At 41.9% G+C, this 7995-nt stretch overlaps 1 pseudogene across 1 annotated transcript in view; it reads right to left on the bottom strand.

The window, feature by feature from the left end:
* The window catches only part of LOC143933454 (beta-1,3-galactosyltransferase 2-like), a 49061-nt pseudogene extending 45066 nt beyond the window's left edge, over positions 1 to 3995 (bottom strand). Inside the window, exon 1 of the transcript XR_013263098.1 lies at positions 3924 to 3995. The product of XR_013263098.1 is annotated as a beta-1,3-galactosyltransferase 2-like (transcript). The remainder of the gene's footprint in view (positions 1 to 3923) is intronic.
* Between the last annotated feature and the right edge of the window lie 4000 nt (positions 3996 to 7995).

Here is a 7995-nt window from a genome sequence, read left to right as displayed (position 1 = left end):
AGATACAGTGCCTTGCGAAAGTATTCGGCCCCCTTGAACTTTTCAACCTTTTGCCACATTTCAGGCTTCAAACATAAAGATATAAAATTTAAATTTTTTGTGAAGAATCACCAACAAGTGGGACACAATTGTGAAGTGGAACGAAATCTATTGGATATTTTACATTTTTTTAGCAAATAAAAAACTGAAAAGTGGTGCGTGCAAAATTATTCGGCCCCCTTTACTTTCAGTGCAGCAAACTCACTCCAGAAGTTCAGCGAGGATCTCTGAATGATCCAATGTTGTCCTAAATGACTGATGGTGATAAATAGAATCCACCTGTGTGTAATCAAGTCTCTGTATAAATGCACCTGCTCTGTGATAGTCTCAGGGTTCTGTTGAAAGCGCAGAGAGCATCATGAAGACCAAGGAACACACCAGGCAGGTCCGTAATACTGTTGTGGAGAAGTTTAAAGCCGGATTTGAATACAAAAAGATTTCCAAAGCTTTAAACATCCCAAGGAGCACTGTGCAAGCCATCATTTTGAAATGGAAGGAGTATCAGACCACTGCAAATCTACCAAGACCTGGCCGTCCCTCTAAACTTTCAGCTCAGACAAGGAGAAGACTGATCAGAGATGCAGCCAAGAGGCCCATGATCACTCTGGATGAACTGCAGAGAACTACAGCTGAGGTGGGAGAGTCTGTCCATAGGACAACAATCAGTCGTACACTGCACAAATCTGCCCTTTATGGAAGAGTGGCAAGAAGAAAGCCATTTCTCAAAGATATCCATAAAAAGTCTCGTCTAAAGTTTGCCACAAGCCACCTGGGAGACACACCAAACATGTGGAAGAAGGTGCTCTGGTCACATGAAACCAAAATCCAACTTTCTGCCCGCAATGCAAAACGATATGTTTGGCGTAAAAGCAACACAGCTCATCACCCTCAACACACCATCCCCACTGTCACACATGGTGGTGGCAGCATCATGGTTTGGGCCTGCTTTTCTTCAGCAGGGACAGGGAAGATGGTTAAAATTGAGGGGAAGATGGATGCAGCCAAATACAGGACCATTCTGGATGAAAACCTGTTGGAGTCTGCAAAAGACCTGAAACTGGGACGGAGATTTATCTTCCAACAAGACAATGATCCCAAACATACAGCAAAATCTACAAAGGAATGGTTCACAAATAAACAAGTTGGCGCTTTGCAGCTATAACAGCTTCAACTCTTCTGGGAAGGCCGTCCACAAGGTTTAGGAGTGCGTCTATGGGAAATGTTTGACCACTCTTCCCAGAAGCGCATTTGTGAGGTCAGGCACTGATGTTGGACGAGAAGGCCCGGCTCGCAGTCTGCGCTCTAATTCATCCCAAAAGGTGTTCTATCGGATTGAGGTCAGGACTCTGTGCGGGCCAGCCACGTTCCTCCACCCCAAACTCGCTCATCCATGGCTTTATGGACCTTGCTTTGTGCGCTGGTGCGCAGTCATGTTGGAACGGGAAAGGGGCCCGTCCCCAAAACTGTTCCCACAAAGTTGGGAGCATGAAATTGTCCAAAATGTCTTGGTATGCCGACGCCTTAAAGCCCCATACACGCTATCAGATTTTCTGCTGATTTTGTCTTCAGATTTACCAAACCATGTAGTGGAAGGGTCGGCCTGATTGCAGACACATTGAACCTCCTAAGGTTTGACCTCATATTATACGGTTTTGGTTTTGAAAAAATCAGCAGAAAATCTGATAGTGTGTATGGGGCTTTAGAGTTCCCTTCACTGGAACTTAAGCCTCGTACACACGATCAGATTGTTGGCCAGCAGAGCGCCAGCCTTTTGTCTGAACGGCGTGCGCCAGGATCTTGTCTTGCATACTAACGCCGCACAATTGTCGGCCAACAAACACGAACCTAGCGACGTACTGCGTGGAAATTTCAGCTCTTGAGCGCTGCCCTTTGGGCACCTTCTGCTAATGTCCTGTTGGGTGAGCACTGACTCCGAGCATGCGTGTTTGTACTATGGACTTTTTTGTGTACAGGCGATACGAAAAAAGAAAAAAAAGAAATCTGGCAACAGAAATTTGTCAGCCGAAAATGTACTAGCCTGCCAGCCAACGTTTGTTGGCGGAAAAGTGTTTTGACAACAATTGTCCAATGGAGCGTGCTAAGGGTCGGGGTTTTAGGCCAACAGTCTGTCATCATTTCCTGCCGAAAAAGCCGATCGTGTGTACGAGGCTTAAGGGGCCAACCCCAACTCCTGAAAACAACCCCGCACCCTAATCCCCCCTCCCCCTCCACCAAATGATTGGGAAATCCAAAATGCAGCCAACAGTAGACTTGGTGCCCAAATATATAAACAAACAAAACAACACAAAACAAAACAAATTAAAATAAAGTAAAATTAAATGTAAAAAAATAAAACAAAACAAATTAAAATAAAGTAAAATTAAATGTAAAAAAAAATAAAACAAAATAAAACAAAACAAAAAAAACAATAACAAAAAATATAAAATATTATATATATATATAATCGTGTGTGGGAGGCTTAAGGGGGCCAAGCCCAACCCCTGAAAAACAACCCAGCACCATTATCCCCCCCCCCCCCCTCCACCAAATGATTGGAAAATCCAAAATGCAGCCAACAGAAGACTTGGTGCCCAAATATATAAACAAACAAAACAACACAAAACAAAAAATAAATAAAATAAAATAAAACAAAACAAATTAAAATAAAGTAAAATTAAATTAAAAAAAAAAAAATATTATATATATATATATATATATATATATATATATATATATATATATATATAATCGTGTGTAGGAGGCTTAAGGGGCCAAGCCCAACCCCTGAAAAACAACCCCGCACCATAATCCCCCCTCCCCCAAATGATTGGGAAATCCAAAATGCAGCCAACAGTAGACTTGGTGCCCAAATATATAAACAAACAAAACAACACAAAACAAAAAATAAATAAAATAAAACAAAACAAATTAAAATAAAGTAAAATTAAATGTAAAAAAAATAAATAAAACAAAATAAAATAAAACAAAACAAATTAAAATAAAGTAAAATTAAATGTAAAAAAACAACAAAACAAAATAAAACAACACAAATAAAAAAAAAACATAACAAAAAATATATTATATATATATATATATATATATATATATATATATATATATATATATATATCATGTGTAGGAGGCTTAAGGGGGCCAAGCCCAACCCCTGAAAAACAACCCCGCACCATAATCCCACCAAATGATTGGAAAATCCAAAATGCAGCCAACAGAAGACTTGGTGCCCAAATATATAAACAAACAAAACAACACAAAACAAAATAAAATAAAATAAAACAAATTAAAATAAAGTAAAATTAAATGTAAAAAAAAATAAAACAAAATAAAACAAAACAAATAAAAAACAAAAAAAACAAAAACAAAACAAAACCAAAAAATATATTATATATATATATAATCGTGTGTAGGAGGCTTAAGGGGGCCAAGCCCAACCCCTGAAAAAACAACCCAGCACCATTATCCCCCCCCCCCCTCCACCAAATGATTGGAAAATCCAAAATGCAGCCAACAGTAGACTTGGTGCTCAAATATATAAACAAACAAAATAAAACAAGTTAAAATAAAATAAAACAAATTAAAATAAAATAAAACAAATTAAAATAAAACAAAACAAATTAAAATTAAATTAAATAAAAAATAATAATAAAACAAAACAAAATAAAAAAAACAAATGAAAATAAAAAAAATGACAATTACAAATTATATATATATATATAATATATATATATATATATATATATATATATATATATATATATATATATAGCAGTGTCTAGATCAGCTTAAATATTGTGATGAAAATATATATAAAATATATAATAAAAAAGTATCACTCTAGTGTATAAAAAGAAACAGTTCAATTGTACCTGATGCTGGATGAGGTTTCTCTTAGCAGAAAGCAAGCGACAGAAAAGTTAACTTATTGGGTAATTTCAGCGACTACACAAATGAGTTAATCTTTTTATTCTGGTGTGATAATAAATGAGGAAGGAGGTGCCAGGTTGAGTCATGAACTCATCTTCCCATTAACCTTTCAATAGCTTGCTTGAAGAAAAAAATAGTTTCTTTGTTAAAGCGGATGTATAGTCTTTCTTTTTTTTTTTTTTTTTTACTTTTACCTGCAGGTAAGCTATAATATGGCCTATAATAAAGCTTACCTGTGTATCGGGCGAGATGTCGGGGGCCTCTTTCCAAGGTAAGTATTTCATAATGAGCTAGTATGCGGTGCATACTAGCTCATTATGGCTTTTTTCCTTACAGGTATGAAAAAAATAAATAAAATTTCAGCGGGTTTAATACTTTAATCTCGCAGTGAAAGCTGCCAATCCATATTCTTATCATGTGCTGTGTCTGCGGGTATTGATCTCCCTCCTTATCTACGTGGACTCTAGCATCATCTGCATGGTATTTAAGGATGTATTTCTCAATGGTGACAACTGTGGACCGTGCAAATAATGGGGGGTTATTTACGAAAGGCAAATCCACTACGAGTGCAAAGTAAACTTGAATTGCCCTGAAAGTGCGATTGGAAGTGCAGTCGCTGTAAATTTGAGGGGTAGATCTGCAATGAGGGGAAGCTCTGCTGGTTTTATCATCCAATCATGTTCAAGCTAAAATGCTGTTTTTTTTTTTATATTTTCCTTGCCCGACCCCCTCAGCTCTACAGAGACTGCCCTTCCAAGTGCACTTTCAGTGCAAAGGGGATTTGCTTTTCGTAAATAACCCCCCAATGTGTGATCATTTAACCCCTTCAATACCCGGGGACTTTCGCCCTCCTTCCGGCCAAGGCAAGTTTTCAGCTTTCAGCGTTGTCACGCTTTGAATGACAGTTGCGCGGTCATGCACCCAAACTAAAAAAAATGTACATTTTTGAGACAGACAGAGCTTTCCTTTGGTGGTATTTAATCACCGCTGGTTTTAAAAAAAAAAAATGTTTGCTAAACAAATGAAAAAAGACCTTCTAAAAAAGAAAAAAAATATTTTAGTTTCTGTGATAACATTTTGTAAATAAGTAACTTTTTTTCCTTCACTAATGGCCACTGATAGGCTGCACTGATGAGGAAGCACTGATGGACACTGATAGGTGGTACAGATAGATGGCACTGATTGGTGGCACTGATGAGGAGGCACTAATATGCAACACTGATAGGTGTCTCTGATGGACACTGATAGGTGCTATGGATAGGCAGCACTGACAGCACTGATAGGTGGTATGGAAAGGCAGCACTGATGAGGAGGCACTAATATGCAGCACTGATGGGCACTGATAGGTGGTATGGATAGGCAGCACTGATTGTTGGCACTGATGAGGAGGTACTAATATGCAGCACTGATAGGTGGCACTGATGGGCACTGATAGGTGGTATGGATAGGCAGCACTGATGGGCACTGATAAGTGGCACTGATTGGTGGCACTGATAAGGAGACACTAATATGCAGCACTGATAGATGGCACTGATGGGGCAGCACTGACGGGCACTGATAGGTGGTATGAAAAGGCCGCACTGATTGGTGGCACTGATGAGGAGGCACTAATATGCAGCACTGATGGGCACTGATAGGTGCTATGGATAGGCAGCACTGATTGGTGGCACTGATGAGGAGGTACTAATATGCAGCACTGATGGGCACTGATAGGTGGTATGGATAGGCAGCACTGATTGGTGGCACTGATAAGGAGGCACTAATATGCAGCACTGATAGATGGCACTGATGGGCACTGATAGGCGGGCCTTATGGGCACTGGTAGGTGCTATGGATAGGCAGTACTGATGGGCACTGATAGGTGGTATGTTTGTTGGCACTGTTGAGAAGGCACTAATATGCAGCACTGATGGGCACTGATAGGTGGTATGGATAGGCAGCACTGATAGGTGGCACTGATAAGGAGGCACTAATATGCAGCACTGATAGATGGAACTGATGGGCACTGATAGGCGGGACTTATGGGCACTGGTAGGTGCTATGGATAGGCAGTACTGATGGGCACTGATAGGTGGTATGTTTGTTGGCACTGTTGAGAAGGCACTAATATGCAGCACTGATGGGCACTAATAGGTGGTATGGATAGGCAGCACTGATAGGTGGCACTGATTGGTGGCACTGATAAGGAGGCACTAATATGCAGCACTGATAGATGGCACTGATGGGCACTGGTAGGCGGGACTTATGGGCACTAGTAGGTGCTATGGATAGGCAGTGCTGATGGGCACTGATAGGTGGTATGATTGGTGGCACTGTTGAGGAGGCACTAATATGCAGCACTGATGGGCACTGATAGGTGGTATGGATAGGCAGCACTGATAGGTGGCACTGATTGGTGGCACTGATAAGGAGGCACTAATATGCAGCACTGATAGATGGCACTGATGGGCACTGGTAGGCGGGACTTATTGGCACTAGTAGGTGCTATGGATAGGCAGTGCTGATGGGCACTGATAGGTGGTATGATTGGTGGCACTGTTGAGGAGGCACTAATATGCAGCACTGATGGGCACTGATAGGTAGTATGGATAGGCAGCACTGATAGGTGGCACTGATTGGTGGCACTGATAAGGAGGCACTAATATGCAGCACTGATAGATGGCACTGATGGGCACTGATAGGCGGGACTTATGGGCACTGGTAGGTGCTATGGATAGGCAGTACTGATGGGCACTGATAGGTGGTATGTTTGTTGGCACTGTTGAGAAGGCACTAATATGCAGCACTGATGGGCACTAATAGGTGGTATGTATGGGCAGCACTGATAGGTGGCACTGATTGGTGGCACTGATAAGGAGGCACTAATATGCAGCACTGATAGATGGCACTGATGGGCACTGGTAGGCGGGACTTATGGGCACTAGTAGGTGCTATGGATAGGCAGTACTGATGGGCACTGATAGGTGGTATGATTGGTGGCACTGTTGAGGAGGCACTAATATGCAGCACTGATGGGCACTGATAGGCGGTATGGATAGGCAGCACTGATTGGTGGCACTGATAAGGAGGCACTAATATGCAGCACTGATGGGCACTGATAGGGGGCACTGATAGGCGGCACTGATGGATACTGATGAGGAGGCACTAATATGGAGCACTCATGGACACTACTAGGTGGCACTGATGGACACTGATAGGCGGCACTGATACGTGGTACCAATACTGGTGGTACGGATAGGTGGCACAGATGGGCACTGATTGCAGCACTGATGGATACTAATAGGCAGCACTGATTGGCAGCACCGATGAGCAGGCACTGATGGGCACTGAAAGGCAACACTGACTGGCATCACTGATAGGGCAGTTCATGAAGGGAATGGCCTGCCCTATGTGCGACACATGAAAATGAACATCCAGGCATGTTCCCGCTACTCAAAGGTTTCCCGTGGCCGATATGCAGTGTGTATCCGAGGTTTTTGCGCTTTCTATCCGCGGTTTCAGCTGTGGCCCCGTAGACTCTCTGTTGGGTCATGCGTTTTTAGAGTGTTTTCTGAAAGTGCACCAAAGATGCAGCACACAGGACTTTATTTTTTTTTTCCCACTGTCTAGGGGATGTGTGAAGATACGCCTGTGCTCTGGCAAACCACAACGCAGCCACACAAACTCACCTTAAAGGGGAAATAGAGCTCCGCTCTCACAGTCTATGAGTGAGCAGGCTCTTTATTGTAGAAGAGAAGTGCGATACCCAGCTTATGTCCCCCACCGCCATCTTGACTAAGGGAAACCAGCAGTGAGGCTTTGCGGCTTATTGACAAAACCAGGTACCCGCAGTGGGGGGGGGGGGGGGAGACAGACCATCAGAGCTTCCTCTTTTGAGTGGTGAAGTGACTGTCCTCAGATAATACACAGAGATGAAACAATAAGTTGTACCTGTTTATCTGCAGTCTTCTCTCCTCTATAGCCATTCAAAGTGCTGAATTTCTAAAGCTTGTCTGAGAGTTCAGAAGAAAAAAA

Source organism: Lithobates pipiens, unplaced genomic scaffold, assembly GCF_037356315.1.
Source record: "Lithobates pipiens isolate NorthernLeopardFrog02 unplaced genomic scaffold, aLitPip1_a1.2 Scaffold_27, whole genome shotgun sequence".
Lineage (NCBI taxonomy): Eukaryota > Metazoa > Chordata > Amphibia > Anura > Ranidae > Lithobates > Lithobates pipiens.
The sequence above is the reverse complement of the archived record's forward strand: the minus strand, read 5'-3'. Positions and strand labels throughout refer to the sequence as shown.